Below are 17790 nucleotides of genomic sequence, written 5' to 3'. Positions count from 1 at the left end.
ATAGCAAAAGAGATCAAGGATATAGTGAGCAAATAGAAGCATTTGTCTACAGTAAGCTGCCAATTACCAGTTAGGTTATTAGATTACACTGATGGTGATTTATTGTGGCACCTGAAAAAAAGAGGTAGCAAAATAAAAATAATGACAGCTATTCCTTACTAAGTATCTACCATATGCTAAGCACTTTTATGTGGATTATCCTATGTAACCCTCCTAACAATCCTGCAAAGTACATACTATTCACTTAGTGCTATGGAAGCTTACATCTCGGAGGCATGAATGACTTTATCAAGGCAATGCAAGTAAAAAGTGGCAGAAGTGGGATTCAAATTCAGAGTTGTCTGACTGTACAACCTAAGTCTCGAAGGACTCAAACTGCCCTTATTATCATCAACACCCAACTCTCTTGGTTTTTGTTCACCATACTACCTTCTACTCCGTGGATATAGTAAACACAAATCCTGACTGACATAAAATATTTTTTCCAATGCAAATGATTCATCAAAAATCTAAATGAGATTCACTTTTTAAACCTTTGTAAGAATCTTTATATACAAATTTGGAAATTAGGAAAAAAAACAAGGTCCGTGACTACCGCATGTCTCAGCTGCCAGCTCCAGAAAGTTGGTCACTAAAAAACCTATGGACTAACAGTGGCTTGAGCGTAGGCCTGTGAACCAACGAGTTGCTGGTTCAATTCCCAGTCAGGACACATGCCTGGGCTGCAGGCCAGGTCCTCAGTAGGGGGTACATGAGAGGCAACTACACATTGATGTTTCTCTACCTCTCTTTCTCCTTCCCTTCCTCTCTATAAAAATAAATAAAATCTTAAAACCCTATGTACTGAGCCCTGGCTGGTGTGGCTGGCTCAGTGGATTGAGCACCAGCCTGTGAACCAAAGGGTCACTGGTTTGATTCCCGGTCAAGGCATGTGCCTGGGCTACAATCCAACTCCCCAGTGTGGGTGTGTGCAAAAGGTAACCACACACTGATGTTTCTCTCCCTCTCTTTCTCCCTACCTTCCCCTCTCTCAAAAAACAAATAAAATCTTAAAAACAAACAAAACCTAATGCCCGAAATGCCCTTTAATTGTTCCTCTTCTTCCCCTCTGAAGTTTGCAAATTTACTCATCTTTAAGGGTCCAAATCAAATGGCAACAATGTTAACACTTTTATAGCAGTATTTGCCAACTTTTTCATACCATGGCACACAGAGAACATATTTGTATGGTACACTGGGGTAAAGAACAAAGCTGCTTATAGCCACCCAGGCTCCTCTCATCTGCCCCAATGCCAAGGGCAATCAAAACTTCCAAAGCAGCCCTGGCTCATGTGGCTCAGCAGACTGAGCTCTGGCCTGCAAACCAAAAGGTCACTGGTTCGATTCCCAGTCAGGGCATTATGTCTGGGTTGCAGGCCAGGTCCCAAGCTGGGGGCGTACATGAGGCAACTGATGTATCTCTCACACATCTGATGTTTCTCTCCCTCTCTTTCTCCCTCCCTTCCCCTCTCTCTAAAAATAAATAAAATATTTCAAACAAACAAACTTCCAAAGTACCACACACAAACTTTCATTCTTTCACTTGTCACATATATACTGAAAGACTGTTTCACTTGCTTGTCTCTTCTGCCAGACTCTGAGCTCTCAGCAGAGTGGGATGCAGTTTTACTTATTTTATATTTCCAGCAACTAGAACAGGACCTGGCACCTACTAAGTCCTCAAAACAGAGTACTGAACTGAATCCTGCAAACCTCCTAAACAGTCTTTCAAACTATAAACACAGCAACAATTGTGAGGCTAGGCTATTCAATATCTTCTTCCTAAATTCAGAAAAAAAAATTAGCTGTTACCAACATATTCTAAGAGGGATTGTCTACTTCCACCTCTGGAAAAGAGTTACTTCCCCTTTATAAATCCATTCATTTAACAATATTTATGAAGTACCTACTTGATGGCAGGTATGTGGGATAGCAGTGAGAGAGACATTCTCTGCATTGCTCTTAGGAAACTAGAAAGATACAGAGACATTAAACAGTTCCATACTTATCTGTAGGTGAAATAAACTCTTAAAAGGGACATATAGGACAGAATACAGATAAATAGATAAATCTCAATAATGACAGAGTGTCAAAGAACTGAAAACACAAATTCTCAGGGAAAAAATACCAACCAAGTGTCAAAGAGAAAATCTACAATTAAACACCCAGTAGTGAAACTTCAAAGCTTCAGGGATAAATATGTGCTAACAGATTGATGGAGGATGAGGAGAGAGGAGAAGCAAAAGACACCAAGGATAACTCTAGGTCTTTGGCCTGAGAAACAGGAAGAACGAGAAGACTAGGGAAGGTGAAGGGTAAAACTCAAAATGTCAGTCATTTAAGAGATGCGCAGTGAGAGGTGGATATACAATAATAAAAGCCTGGAGTTCAAGAAAGAGCACTAGGTTTGAAAATGGGAACTTGAGAGTTGTCATAACAGATGGTATTTATATATAAAACCTTGAAACACTCCTGGGAAGTGAAAGCAGGGAAGAGATTAGTATGAAACCTTGGGACAATACAATCATTCAAGGAAGAGGGGCAAGGACCAGCAAAGGAGAGGCCAGAGACAGCTGAGGCTAAGGGCGAGAATGTTCTCCACGGCATATGAACAAGGTGTTTCAAGAAGGAGCAGTGATCGGCTGCATCAAACAGTGAATTTGGCGACCTGGAGTTCACTGGTTGCTTTGACAAAGACCTATTTCAGTGGAGCGGTGTGGGCCAAGGCTTGACTGGACGGGGGCCGAAACAGACTCGTTGGAGAAAAGATACTAATGAATAGACTGAAGCTTTGGCTGCAAATGGGGACAGAGTTGAGAAAAGGCAATTGGAGGTGTCATGAGGGAGAATGAGGTTCTTTTGTTAAAAGGGGCACATCTTGAGAACAGGATAAAAACTGTCAGAGTTTAGAGCCCATCCTCAGCCCTCGTCGTCTCGCACCTGGGCTGAGTACCCCACCTTCGCTGGCCTCCGCAGAAATCTCCGCCTGTGGCTGCTTCCCAAGTTCGTGAAACCTGCCAGCGCACGCGTAGACCCTAAAGGCCCGCGCGGGCCCTGCTTCCCCGAGCCTCGCCTCTCTTCAGGGGGACGGGAGCGCGCGCGCACTGCCTTTACAGGAGTGGAGGAACGGGGGCGCAGTGGGAGGATCCTAGCCCTCCTCTCCCGCCATTCCCCAGAGTCTCACAAAGCGACCCATCCCCACCTACCGATCCACAGGCTGAACAAGCTCGTTGCGCTTGAAACTGCGAGGGCGGGCGTCGGCTTGCCCCTGGAATGCTTTCCAAAGCCTGTGGATAATAACGCGCTGGCTTTCGAAGATTCCCTGCACGTCGAACACCGCGCTTTTTTCCCTTTTACTAACTCAGTCGCAGCGCGGACGACCCCTCTACGCGCGCCGTTCTTTTTCCGTGACGTGCCGCGCTGCCCCTTGGGAAATGTAGTTTTTGCTTTACACACTTTCACACTCTAAAGCCGACCCTTATTTTAACAAACCAGGGTCCTTGTAGATTTTCAGTATTCTTTCCTGTTCCTCAAAACTTCTGTAAGAGAATGATTTTTCTTTGTTATTAAATTTCTTGGGGTAACACTGGTTAAAAAGAATACTTTTTTAAAACTAAAAAAGAATATTGTTAATTGAGGGAGAGCAATGGGTGTATGAGAACTCTGTTTTCTGCTTCAACTTTGCTGCAAACCTAAAACTGCTCTAAAAAGAAGTCCATTTATTAAATTTTTAAAATAATTTTTAAAAAAACAAGCAAATCCGTATACCCAGAAATCGTACTTTTAGTGAACCTCCGCAGGAACATATTAAGGATATGAGCAAACATTTAACTATAATAGTTTGTGTGATAGTATCTTATAGTTTCTTACATAACCCCTACCGAAGTTATGATGACATATTTATCAGTTTGGTTATTTGATACACTGGCCAACTCAGTGAGGTTAGGATCATCTGTTTTGTTCACCTATGTGTTCCCAGTATCTGGTATGGTGTCTGGCACATAATATCCCCTCCATATTTTTGTATTTATTAGAAGAATCTGAGACTTCAACACAAACTGTTTCAGCCCAAAATTTCACACATCATTTTCATCCATCAAACTTTCTTTTCCTTCTGTGGTGTCTATCTCAATGAATGGGGTGACCATTTACTTAGCCTCAGCTCTATATTCTGCATTTTATAAGATTTATGCCACCAGCAATTTCACAAAGTTTGCATTTGTAAAGGCCTCAGGAGCTATTTTTCCTCAATGTCAAATATGGACCTTAGTTGCTCCACAGGATATATTTGGGACTCAAAATAATTTGTTTGAATCTTTCTGTAATTTCTGTTGTTTCTACAATAAAACTGTATTACTTGATTAATATTTGTTATTTATTTATTTATTTGTTTGTTTGTTTGTTTATTTATTTGTTGTTCTATTACAGGCGCCCCAATTTTCCCCGGTTGCTCTGCCCTGCCCTGCCCACCCCTTCCACCCTTGCTCCCACAGTCAATCCCCACCCTGTTGTCCATGTCCAAGGGTCATGTATACTTGTTTTTAACTAGGCCCTTTTGCTTCTTTCCTCCCCTCTGGTCCCTGTCAGTCTGTTCCTTGTTTCCACACCTCTGGTTCTATTAAAAATGTAGAAGCTCCACAAATTTGCATGTCATCCTTGTGCAGGGGCCATGCTAATCTCTGTATCATTCCAATTTTAGTATGTGTGCTGCCAAAGTGAGCACTATTTGATTAGTTTTTAAAAAATGTTTTAGAGTATTGTCCATATGTTAGGGAGAGCTCTGTCCTCACCTTCACATCCAAGTTCCTCAAAAAGAATTGTGAGTCGTCACTTTTCATTTTCTCACCTCCCACTGGGCAACAATGGTCCAATCCAGTACCCGGAGTTAATCCTTGAAAACACCCTTTCCCTCCCCTTACATATTCAATTCATCACTGCAATATAAAAATAAGAACAGCTTGAGTTTGTTGGGCACTTACTATGTACTTATCAGGCACTGCTGAAATGCATTACATGTATTCATTTGTATACCATAGCAGATCCACTTTTCATCTCTACCACATCCACCCTAGGACAAGGTGCCTTCACTCTTGGCAAAAGAAGTACAGAATCTTTTCATTTTTTAAAATCCTGGATGCAGAGATTGAGTTACTCATTTTTAAAGAGACCCTCACCCAAGGATTTTTTTTTTTTTTGAGAGAGATCGAGAGATCAATTGGTGCCTCCTGTATGTGCACAAACCAGGGGTCAAACCCACAGCCTAGGTCCTAGGTATGTGCCCTGACCAAGTAGGAAATCAAATCTGCAACCTTTTGGTGTAAGGCAAGCTCCAACCAACTAAGCCACCTGGCCAAGGGTCATTTCTCACTTTATGGCACAGTATCATTCTGCAATTGCTTCTCTCTTGATTTATATGTTTATGGTCTTTTATTTCTTTTTTTTTCCTACTCTTGCCAGCTTCCCCAGTGGTATGTGGGAGTGTCTTTGGAAAACATGTGTGTTGTTTAGTGTGCATGTATTTTTAATGTACCTAAGTGGTATTGTGCTATGAACCTCACTCTATTTCTTACTCTTTCCACTCAGCACCATGCTTTTAAGACCTGTCCTTGTTGCTGTGTGTATACTTAGTCTGTTACTTGGAACACCTGTGCAATATTTCATAACATTTTAGTTATTCAGACCCATGATGATGGACTTGTGACAGTGAACACCCCATGCATGCTCCCTTGTGGCCCGTGTGGAGACTTTTCTGGGATGTATTGCAATATATCCACTAAGAGGACTGAATAATAGCCTCTTAAATTGTCTCCCCTCATCTTTCTGCCTAGGGAAATCTTAAAATGCAAGTGTGTTCATGTTCATCGAGCCCCAAAGCCTCCTCTTATCCATTTTCCCTTTCCAGTCTTCTTCAGGTCTCCCCTACCCGCCACGTCCCTCCTCTCCTACATGGCCTCTGCAAAGGCAGCCGGGAGCACATTTCCCTGCACTTTCCCTCCATATCTCCTTCTCATCTTCAGAGCCTCTTGCCTGGGCCAAACCCTCTGTTATAATCTTTCAAAGCAAGTGTAGATTTCCTGCAATTGTGACAATTTTACATTTGCGACATAATCTGATTTATGTCTGTCCTACCTCTCATGTATTACATTATAAACTCGATAAAGTATCTTCAGTACTTTAGTATTTATTAGTACTTTTGTACCTTTAGTACTTAGCCTAGCACCCGGAAGATAATATAAATATTTGTTAAATGAAAGAGTAAATGAAGATGTAATCTTTGCCCAGGGAGGGATATTGAGGGGAGAGCATCTTGGTAGAGTGACTGCTACACAATTTGGTCCACAGCTCTGCAGGACCAGAAATTCCATTTTGTCAGCAACATCTCAGGATGGATGACTCCTGATGCTGCTCACCAGAGACTGAGGTATAAACCAGGAGCCTGTTTAGTCATATGGGAAGAGTTAGAACTTTAGCGCTGAGCATAACTTCCTTGGCCTGGGCAGCAGTCCTTTCCTGAGAGAGAGCCACAGACCAGCAAAGAAATAGGGGACTTCCTAGTCTATTAATTTTCATTGCTTCAGATCATCACACTTGAAATGCTTTTCTGAAGAGCCTTGAAAAGTCACAGGGATTTCCACTGAAGTTTTTTTGAGAATATGAGGAGGACGTTACATAACTTCCTAACAATCCCTTTACAAATCCTTCCCTTCACAGACTTCTGCTGCTGAGGGCAGTGCTCACATCACTCCCTCCTCTTTACTTTCTCTCTCTTCAGAATTAGCTTTTTGCATACTGGCTTCAGGCACCATCTACACAAAGCCAGCTACACTGCTCTCAGCGTGTTCCTGTTCATGCCTACCAATCATCCACTTGAGGAAAACAAAGAAGGCTCTCTTTTAGGATCTGACCTCCCATGGAAGGCAGGTGGGGGAAATTGTAACTATTTACATTTAATGGTATTGTCCCTAACACATTCAGCAGAAGCCATATCAGAAGGTGGCATAGTATGCATGGAACCCAGTAGAGGAAGGGGATGAAATAAATTAACTCTTAAAAATTGCAGCTTCCAGCCAAGATGGGGGCATTGGTAGATATGCTTCGCTTCCTTGCACAACCAAAAGAAGGATAGCAACAAATTTAAAAGCAAAAAACTAACCAGAACTGCCAAAAAATCAAACTCTGTGGAAGTCTGACAACCAAGGAGTTAAAGAAACATTCATCCAGACTGATAGGAGGGGCAGAGATGGGAACCTGGAGTGGTGAGGATGTGCAACAAGGCAGTGGCTGGCACATCAGGATATCCCACATTTGTGTATCAATAAGCTGGAAGAAACAACTGGGGAGCAAGACAGACCACGTAACCCAGGGTTCCGGCACGGGAAACTAAAGCCTCAAAAATCTGGCTTTAAAAACTTCAGGGAGTTACAGTGGTGGGAGAAAATCCCAATCACAGGAGAGTCTATTAGAAAGGCCTATAGTATCCTAGAATGTACACAAAGCCACCCACTCAGGAATCAGCACCTGCAAGTGAACAGTCTGCTTGTGGGAAGCAAGGGAAGTGACTGAGAATGGGGCAAGAACCAAGCAAGTGACATTGTTCCCTCTCTGACTCCTCTCCCATATATAGCACCACAGCACAGTGAAGTGGGTTGCCCACCCTGCGAATACTTAAGGCTCTGCCCCTGACAATGTAACAGGTGCACTAAGACAAAGAAATATGGCCCAAATGAAAGAACAGATCAAAATTCCAGAAAAAACTAAGAGACCAGGAAATAGCCAACCTATCAGATGCAGAATTCAAAACGCTGGTAATCAGGGTGCTCACAGAAATTATTGAGTACAGTTGCAAAATAAAGGAAGAAATGAAGGCTACTCAAAATGAAATAAAGCAAAACATACAGGGAACGAACAGTGAAGGGAAGGAAATTGGGACTCAGATCAACGATTTTGAACAGAAGGAAGAAGTAAACATTCAACTGGAATAGAATGAAGAAACAAGAATTAAAAAAAAAATGAGGAGAGTCTTAGGAACCTCTGGGGCAACTTTAAATGTTCCAATAGCTGAATCATAGGGGTACTAGAAGAAGAAAAGAGGAAGAGCAAACAATTAAAAACTTATTTGAAAAAATAATGAAGGAAGACTTTCCCAATTTTGTGAAGGAACTAGACATGCAAGTCCAGGAAGTTCAGAGAGTCCCAAAGAAGTTGGATTCAAGGAGAAACACACCAAGATACATCACAATTAAATGACCCAAGATTGAAGATGAGTGAATCTTAAAAGCAGCGAGAGAGAAAAGGAGACAGTTACCTACAAAGGAGTTCCCATAAGACTATCCGCTGATAGTCTTTTCTTTCTCAAAAGAAATCTTGAAGGCAAGAAGGGGCTGGAAAGAAGTATTCCAAGTCATGAAAAGTGAGGACCTACAACCTAGATTACTCTATCCAGCAAAGCTATCACTTAGAATGGAAGGGCAGATAAAGTTCTTCCCAGATAAGGTCAAGTTAAATGAGTTCATCACTGCCAACCCATTATTACATGAAATGTTAAAGGGACTTATCTAAGAAAAAGAAGACCAAAACTATGAACAGTAAAATAACAACAAACTCACAACTATCAAGAACTGAACCTAAAAACAAAAACTAAGCAAACAACTAGAACAGGAACAGAGTCACAGAAATGGGGATCACATGGAGGGTTATCAGTGGGGAAGTGGAGGGGGAGCAATAGGGGAAAGGCACAGGGAATAAGAAGCATACTTGGTAGGCACAAAATGGACAGGTGGAGGTTAAGAATAGTATAGGAGCCCTGGCTGGTGTAGCTCAGTAGATTGAGCATGGGCTGCAAACCAAAGGGTTGCCAGTTCGATTCCCAGTCAGGGCACATGCCTAGGTTGCCGGCCAGGTCCCCAGTGGGGGCCAAGTGAGAGGCAACCACACATTGATATTTCTCTCCCTGTCTTTCTCCCTCCCTCTCCCTCTCTAAAAATAAATAATAAAATCTTAAAAAAAGAGAATAGTATAGGAAATGGAGAAGCCAAGGAACTTATATATGTATGACCCATGGACATGAACTAAGGTGGGGGGCAGATGTTGGGGGGGGGAATGCAGGGTGGAGGGGGATAAAGGGGAAAAAAGTGGGACAATTGTAAGAGCATAATCAATAAAATATACTTAAAAATTGCCTTTTTCACCTACTTCTAAAATAGGTATACACTGTGAAAAAGTCAAGCATTGCAGAGATCTAACATCTGTAATGGAGAAAGTCAAAGTTCTTTACAACCCTAGTCTAGGATATAACCAGAATTCTCCACAGATGTTTAGTGAGAGTTTTGGTACACATCCTATTGCCCTCCCCTCACAGCTGCACCCCACTCTCCCACCACCCACTCAGCCTGCAAGGAGCTAGTCATCCCTAGCAAGAGATTATTTCAATGGATTTTCCTCTGTAAGGATGAAGTAATTTTCAGATTGAATAAACCATGAAGAAGCACTCAAAGATCACCCTGACAGATCCCAACAATCCTCTTGAAATTCCTCAGAATAACACCTTTGAAGACCAGTCCTCCATAGGGGGGCTTCAGGAGCATATCACCATCCAGGTGTGGTCTACTGAAATCAACTAGAGCATATGAAACCTGGACTGGCATTTATACAGTCAAAGATTATCCAGGAAATCTTCATAAAAAATAGTGATAAAAAAGCCCTGCCCACTTCTGGCAAGATGGAGGAATAGGTGGACGTACCGTATCTCCTCGCACAACCAAGAACAGAACAACAATAATTTACAACAATGATTTGCAGTCATAATATCAGAACTGTCAGAGGATTTATCTAAATGGAAGTCGGACAGCCAAGAAGTTGAAGTAGACCCGTACATCCAGACTGGTAGGAGACTACGAGCCCAGCCGAGCGAGTGGGCGAGGGGCTGGCGCGGGTTGCAGGCGCGCGTAGGTCGGGGGAAATTTGGCGCAAAATCGGTGCGACGGCAATCCGGGACACAAGAGCGCAGCGGTGTAGCCGTGATCCCTGAGTACGCAAGCAGCGGCTGGGGGAATCAGTGGGGCAGCGATTGGGGACCAGGGCAGAGCTCACGGCCCAGAAGCCCAGGGAAGTGTCTGACTCCAGGAGAACGGAAGGGTCGCCATTGATCCCTCCTGTCCCCGCTCCCACCCCTGCCCCCACACATAACGTCACAAGCTAGCGACTGGGGCGCCCAGCCCTGGTGAACACCTAAGGCTCCGCCCCCCACCGTAACAGGAGCGACCAGACCGGAGAAAAAATAAATAAATAAGTAAAATAATAGGAGAGACAGGGAAAGACATAAGACATGTTTCCAGCAGAACAGATCAGACCCCCAGGACTCATCCTTTTGAGTGACTAAGAAATAGCCAATCTATCAGATGCACAGTTCAAAACACTGGTGATCAGGAAGCTCACGGAACTGGTGGATTTTGGATCCAAATTACATGAAAAAATGCAGATTACCATAAAAGGGATGCAGGAAGACATACGGAGGAGAGCCAATTGTGAAAGGAAGGAATCTGAGTCTCAAAACAACACAGTGGACCAGAAGGAAGATAGAATCAACCAAGCAGGAGAGCATGATGAAATAAGAATTCAAAAAATCGAAGAAAAGCTTAAGACCATCGAGGACACCTTTAAACGTTCCAACATCCGAATTATAGGGGTACCAGAAGGGGAGGACCAACAAGTGGAAAAGTTATTTGAACAAATAATAAAGGAGAACTTCCCCAAACTGGCAAAGGGAACAGTCTTCCAAGAAATCCAAGGAGCGCAGAGAGCCCCAAAGAAGTTGGACCCAAGAAGAAACACACCAAGGCACATCATAATTACATTAGCCAAGGTAAAAACGAAGGAGAGAATCCTAGAAGCAGCAAGAGATAAGGGGACAGTAACCTACAAAGGAATTCCCATCAGACTGTCGGCTGATTTCTCAAAAGAGACCTTACAGGCAAGAAGGGGCTGGAAAGAAATATTCCAAGTCATGAAAGACAAGGACCTACATCCCAGATTGCTCTATCCAGCAAAGCTCTCATTTAGAATGGAAGAGAAGATAAAGTGCTTTTCAGATAAGGTCAAATTAAAGGAGTTCATCATCACCAAGCCCTTACTCTATGAAATGCTAAAGGGACTTATCTAAGAAAAGAAGATAAAGAAAAGACATGTATAGTAAAAGGACAGCAAACTCACAATTATTAACAACCACACCTAAAGCAAAACCAAAAGAAACTAAGTAAACAACTAGAATAGGAACAGAACCACAGAAATAGAGGGCACAAGGGGGGGCTAGCAGTAGGGGTGGGAGGAGGAGAGAGGGGGAAAAGGTATAGAGAATAAGTAGCATAGAATGTAGGTTGAAAATAGATAGGGGGAGGGCAAGAATAGTACGGGAAATGTAGAAGCTAAAGAACTCATAAGTATGACATATGAACATGGACTAAAGGGGGGGAAGGTGGGTGGGAGAGGGGGCACAGGGTGGAGGGGAGTGAAGGGGGAAATGGGACAACTGTAATAGCATAATCAATAAAATATATTAAAAAAAAAAAAAAGCCCTGCCCAAATAGCTCAGTTGGTTAGAGCATCATCCTGATACTCCAAGGTTGCGGGTTTGATCCCCAGTCAAGAATCAACCAATGAATGCAAAAATAGGTGGAACAACAAGTCGACATTTCTTTCTCTCTCTCTTCCCTATCCTCCTCTCTCTAAAATCAATAAATTAAACAATTAGTGAGCAAAAGGCAAACGGATGAAGGAAAGAAAGAAAGAAAGAAAGAAAGAAAGAAAGAAAGAAAGAAAGAAAGAAAGAAAGAAAACCTCATCGTCACAGGCATCAGTATGGTGATTACCAGAGGGAAAGGGGATGGGGGGAGGTAGAAGAGGGTAAAGGGGGGATAAATGGTGATGGAAGGAGACTTGACTTGGGGTGGTGACCACACAATACAAATACAGATGATGTACTATAGAATTGTATGCCTGAAACATTATAATTTTATCAACCAATGTTGAGGCAGGATAGTAAGAAGCTAGGGGATTTTCTTGACAAGTGGAATAAGGAGAACAGACAAAATAATCAAACAAGGCCAAACAATTTGAACAATTTACATCCAGCTAATGAACCACAAGGTTTTATCTTCCCTAAGCAAGGACACAGGACTGAATGTTTTACAAATTCCAGACTGTCCTGGGGTAGACCGCCCTCTGGGCCCTCTTTGATGACGTTCCTTAAAAATAAAACTAACCAAGATGGAGGCATAGGTAGACACACTGTGCATCGCACACAACCAAATTAAGGACAGCAAAAATTTAGAAACAAACAAAAAAAAACCAAGCAGAAATGACAGAAAATTGAACTGTACAGAAGTCCAATAATCAAGAAGTCTGGTAGGAGGGGCAGAGTTGGGTGCCAGGCAGAGAGGGGTCTCAGCAAAGGCTTGTGGACCCTGGTGCACAAGGCAGTGGCTGACAGACCCCGGGCGCGGGGTGGCAGCAGGCAGACACAGTAAGGCGCCCAGGGCTGCTGGCTGACCGAGAAGTCCCACATTAGTGCGCAGACAAACCAGGTGAAGTTGGAGAACGAGACAGACCATGTAGCCCAAGGCCCCAGCTCTCGGAAATGAATCCTCAAAGCACCGATTGAAAACACTTGTGGGGGTTGAGGCACAGGGAGAGACTCCCAGCCTCACAGGAGAGTTTGTTGGAGAGACCCACAGGGTCCTAGAATGTGCACAAGCCCACCCACATGGGAATTAGCACCAGAAAGTCCCAGTTTCCTTGGGGGAAGTGGTGGAAGGGACTGAAGTCCAACAGAGAGTGGAGCAAGCACCATTGTTTCCTCTCAGACCCTGCCCCCACATATAATATCACAACCCAGCGACTGGGTTGACCAGCCCTGGTGAACACCTAAGGCTCTGCCCCTCATACAAACAGGCATGACAAGACAAAAAAAAAAAAAGGTCCAAATGGAAGAACAGATCAGAGCTCCACAGCAAATACAACTAAGTGGCCAAGAGATACCCAGCCTATCAGATGCACAGTTCCAAACACTGGTGATCAGGATGCTCACAGAATTGGTTGAATTTGATTGCAAATTAGACCAAAAAAAATGAAGGCTATGCTACATGAAATAAAGGAAAATGTACAGGGAACCAACAGTGATGGGAAGGAAACTGGGACTCAAATCAATGATTTGGACCAGAAGGAAGAAAGAAACATTCGACCAGAAAAGAATGAAGAAACAAGAATTCAAAAAAATGAGGAGAGGCTTAGGAACCTCCAGGACATCTTGAAATGTTCCAACATCTGAATTATAGGGGTGCCAGAAGGAGAAGAGGAAGACCAACAAGTGGAAAACTTAGTTGAACAAATAATAAAGGAGAACTTCCCCAATTTGGTCAAGGATATAGACTTCCAGGAAGTCCAGGGAGCTCAGAGAGTACCAAAGAAGTTGGATTCAAGGAGAAACACACCAAGGCACATCATAATTCCATTAGCCAAGGTAAAAATGAAGGAGAGAATCCTAGAAGTAGAAAGAGATAAGGGGACAGTCACCTACAAAGGAGTTCCCATCAGACTGTCGGCTGATTTCTCAAAAGAGACCTACAGGCAAGAAGGGTCTGGAAAGAAGTATTCCAAGTCATGAAAGACAAGGATCTACATCCAAGATTGCTCTATCCAGCAAAGCTCTCATTTAGAATGGAAGAGAAGATAAAGTGCTTTTCAGATAAGGTCAAGTTAAAGGAGTTCATCATCACCAAGCAAGCCCTTATTATATGAAATGTTAAAGGGACTTATCTAAGAAAAAGAAGATAAAAAACATGTAGAGTAAAATGACAGCAAACTCACAATTATTAACAACCACACCTAAAACAAAACCAAAAACAAACTAAGCAAACTAGAACAGGAACAGAACCACAGAAATGGAGATCACATGGAGGGTTATCAACAGAGGAGGAGGAGGAGGAGGAGGAGAGAGGGGGAAAGGTACAGAGAATAAGTAGCAGAGATGGTAGGTAGAAAATAGACAGGGGGAGGCCAAGAACAGTATGGGAAATGTAGAAACTAAAGAACTTATAAGTATGACACATGGACATGACTAAAGCAGGGGATGTGGGTGGGAGAGGGTGTACAGGGTGGAGGGGAGTGAAGAGGGAAATGGGACAACTGTAATAGCATAATCAATAAAATATATTAAAAAAAGAACTTATGACACATGGACATGAACTAAAGGGGGGGAATGTAGGTGGGAGGGGGTCTGCAGGGTGGAGAGGAATGAAGGGGGGAAAATGGGACAACTGTAATAGCATAATTAATAAAATAAAAAATAAAAAGAAATAAAATTAACCAGAAAATAACCCTGACCCCTCAATACCCACATTTTGATTAATCAACATAATAAAGGACATACCTGGAAAGCTAATGAGTGTTCTGCTAAGACCCTCCTCTGATACCTCCCCTAGGATTCCTGGTGGCCAGAGAAAGATAAAACACCTCAAGACACAGGACTCATAGTGCTCTTTCTAGAGCCTGTCTCCAAGGCTCCCTGTTTCCTCTGACTTTCCAGTGAGCTAAAAGCAGCCCCACCTACGCTCTCTCCTGTTGCTTCTTCTACCTTAAGCACTTTATGAATTCCACTGTCCCCAGTTTTAATAAATGTATTCTCAAAATCACCTAGACTCATGTTGTGAAATCCTTCCTACATGAAATTAAGAACCCACAAACACTTGGCTGGCCCAGAGCTAACCCACTCCAGGGCCAGACCCCATCTGGTAATAATGTCACCCCAATAAATTCAATTAAAAAATTTAAAAATTAATGAGATGTTGTCCACTCATTTTCTTGACATAGAGCAGGACATCAACAACCTCTTCATGTTTACTCCACTGAGCACATGCCGGACTGCCCAGCAGGGAAGGTGAGTGAGGACTGCCCCTGGTGAGCTGTAAACACAGAAGTGACAGCATTGGGCACCCAGATGCCAGTGGTACAAGCTGGAGACAGATTCAAGACTTGAGAAGATGAGACTCTTAATTGATATATATGCTGAATCATCACATACTGGTCTATAGACCTAGAGAGACAGGTAGTATTTTAATAATCGCACTGAACTGGGGGACAGGAGACTATTGCCTTAAACCCAGGACCAGAATTCCCTTGTCCTCCAACTCTTTTTTTTAAAGATTTTATTTATTTATTTTTAGAGAGGGGGAAGGGAGGGAGAAGGAGAGGAAGAGTAACATCGATGCATGGTTGACTTTCACTGGAGGTGCCCCATACTGGGGACCTGGCCCGCAACATGCCCTGACTGGGAACCGAACTGGTGACCCTTTGGTTCGCAGGCCGGTGCTCAATGCACTGAGCCACACCAGCCAGGGCATCCTCCAACTCTTTTGGTTAACTACATGCACTATGCTTTCTCCAACTTTGGCCTTCATAGAACACTGTTCTGTGACCTTCTGGTCTGCCTGACTTCTGCTTATCCTCCTCAGGACAGCTCACACATGACCTTCTCTGGGAATTACTCACAAGCCTGTATTAGATGCACTTTGAAACTTGAATATGCACTATCACCCACTAACTGTCAACGAGGCCTTGAGTACATGTACCACGTTCTGCTTACTTTTATATCCCAGCACGAAGCAACTGTCTGCCCCATGGTTAATGCCCTAAACATTTGTAGAGTGGCCAATGTTACCCTCTGTGGTTCTTATTTACTTGTCTGTTAAATGGAGGTGGGTTTTCTGATTTCTAGGGAGACTTCTATTAATAAAATTTAGTATTCTAGATTCTTTTACTATTGTTTCATCTGGACATCTATCTTCTTTAGTGAACAAGATACATAATGGCCTTTATATTATGCTGAAAACAATGTGTTGCTCACAATCTATATTAGTTCAATAATTTTAATGCAGAAATTAGGATTATAGTGTACATAATGTTTTGCAATCTGCTTTTAAAAACTTCTAGTATATATCATGGACAACTTTCTCATCAGAGCTAGAGACAAAGCTTATTTTTCTAATACTCTTATTTTTTACAGAGTATTTCACAGAAGGATGCTGATCATCAGTCACCTACTGATAGACACCTAGGTTGTTTTGTTTTTCTCAGCTACAACAGGTGGGGAGCATTTCAGTAGGAGATTCCTATAAGTGGAACCACAATATCAGAGGGCATGTGGATTGAACATTCTTATCAGTATTGCCAAATCATCTATTGAAAGACTACATTCATTTATATTCAAGGTGATGATATCACACCAAGAATAATTGCAAGTGCTGCTGCCAGATTTGAGGGTTTCTCTGGACTGGGGTGTCATACTGTCACATCTTGCTTCACCTCATTCAGGCTTCTCGAATCTGCTAGCTCTGCAGTCAAGAAGGCGCCTTGGTTATGTATCCTGCCTTCAGCTGGTAAGTTCCTGACCCTTTGGGCCAAAGACTTCTGCACATTCCTCAGGCTGTCCAGGCTTTCCTGACTTGGATGGTTTAACTCCCGGAGTTGGGCCTGTCTTGCTATCCTTCCCACTGTCATTCTTGTTCAAATTTCATAGCCTCCAGGAAGTTTGCCCTGATCCTCTCCCCAATCCTTCCCCCATCCCAACTCTCCTGCAGGGTAGGTTGCCCTCCTGAGAGCTGCTCCAGCCCCTGTGTTTACTCCAGGCTGACCATACTGGGTGTGTCTAGCAATCTCCTGGAATGACGCAAAAGTAGTCATAGCAGAAAGAAACAAAATTCCTCATGGCTGATTATACACACACCTGGGGGTCTCCTGCATGTAGCTCTCGGCACTTCTCCCTCTTCATTGCCACTCTTGTACCCTATATCCTCCCATGGCTAACGGTCCCGGCCCCGTGGCAGAACTCCAGAGAAGGCTCACGGCAGTGCTGTGACATGGAGGACGTGGCAAATGTGGGGGAGGACAATGCAGTCTTGGCAGGAGTCCAGCCTTTCAGAGAGAGCCTTGTTTAGAAAATGTTTCCTTGGCCACCAGCATCTCTGTAGGAGAATTTATTTCAGGATTCAAGCAGGACTGGCTCTCTTATGGGAGGTAATTTAATTCGACATTGATTTAAAGGACTTTCGGTGTCTGTGGTAACCTAGGAAAGTATGGCTCCCCTTAAAAAGGTTATAATGTGGTTGTCAGTTCCTTTCTCCTGGGGAGCAGTCAATCAGATTGCTTTCCAAACAGTTTAGTGCAACCCCTCCAATAGGGGTCACAGCACAGGGGAAAGAGCCCAGGAAAGGCGAGGAAGGGAGCCACCAAATGTGAGCCATCTTCAGACTGTGTCAGGACCTGCTCTGCTGAAATTTTTCCCTGTGACTTCATAACCCTCCTGAAGTTTGCCCATCTGTCTACTGCTTCCCACAGGGACTCATGTGCAGAGTTTCCAAGACAGTGAAAGTCAAGCCTGGCTGCCTGGGGACTGCGATTCCCCATTACAATGTGCAGGTTTGTTTGGTGCACTCAGGAGGGAAGGAAAAGGGGGAAACACAAATTTTTCAGTAACTCATTTATTACATTCTTAATTGAGAAAAAATAATGAAAAGTAAAGATATTAAAGTAATATGAAAAAGGAGTGAGGAAGGAAAGAAGAGGAAGAAAAGGGAAATTTTTATATTCCTATCATGCAAAGAAAACTACTTTAAATAGCTAGCAAATTGGCTGGCTAGTCATATCAATACATACATTTTAAAAACAAAAATAGGGGTAAATTTTGACATATCATTTTGTTAC

General features: G+C 43.0%; 1 protein-coding gene and 1 non-coding gene across 3 annotated transcripts in view; both read right to left on the bottom strand.

Annotated features, from left to right (window-relative positions):
* SGF29 (SAGA complex associated factor 29) overlaps positions 1 to 3424 on the bottom strand; it is a 29159-nt gene extending 25735 nt beyond the window's left edge. For both annotated transcript variants that reach the window (XM_036021224.1, XM_028512811.2), the window contains exon 1: positions 3246 to 3424. The gene's annotated coding sequence lies outside the window, so the exon portion shown is untranslated. The remainder of the gene's footprint in view (positions 1 to 3245) is intronic.
* Positions 3425 to 4658: 1234 nt separating this feature from the next.
* LOC114513831 lies at positions 4659 to 4762 on the bottom strand. The gene has a single exon (XR_003685878.1). It is a non-coding gene; the product is annotated as a U6 spliceosomal RNA (small nuclear RNA).
* Between the last annotated feature and the right edge of the window lie 13028 nt (positions 4763 to 17790).

This window comes from Phyllostomus discolor, chromosome 3 (genome assembly GCF_004126475.2).
Source record: "Phyllostomus discolor isolate MPI-MPIP mPhyDis1 chromosome 3, mPhyDis1.pri.v3, whole genome shotgun sequence".
NCBI classification, from domain to species: Eukaryota; Metazoa; Chordata; class Mammalia; order Chiroptera; family Phyllostomidae; genus Phyllostomus; species Phyllostomus discolor.
The sequence above is the reverse complement of the archived record's forward strand: the minus strand, read 5'-3'. Positions and strand labels throughout refer to the sequence as shown.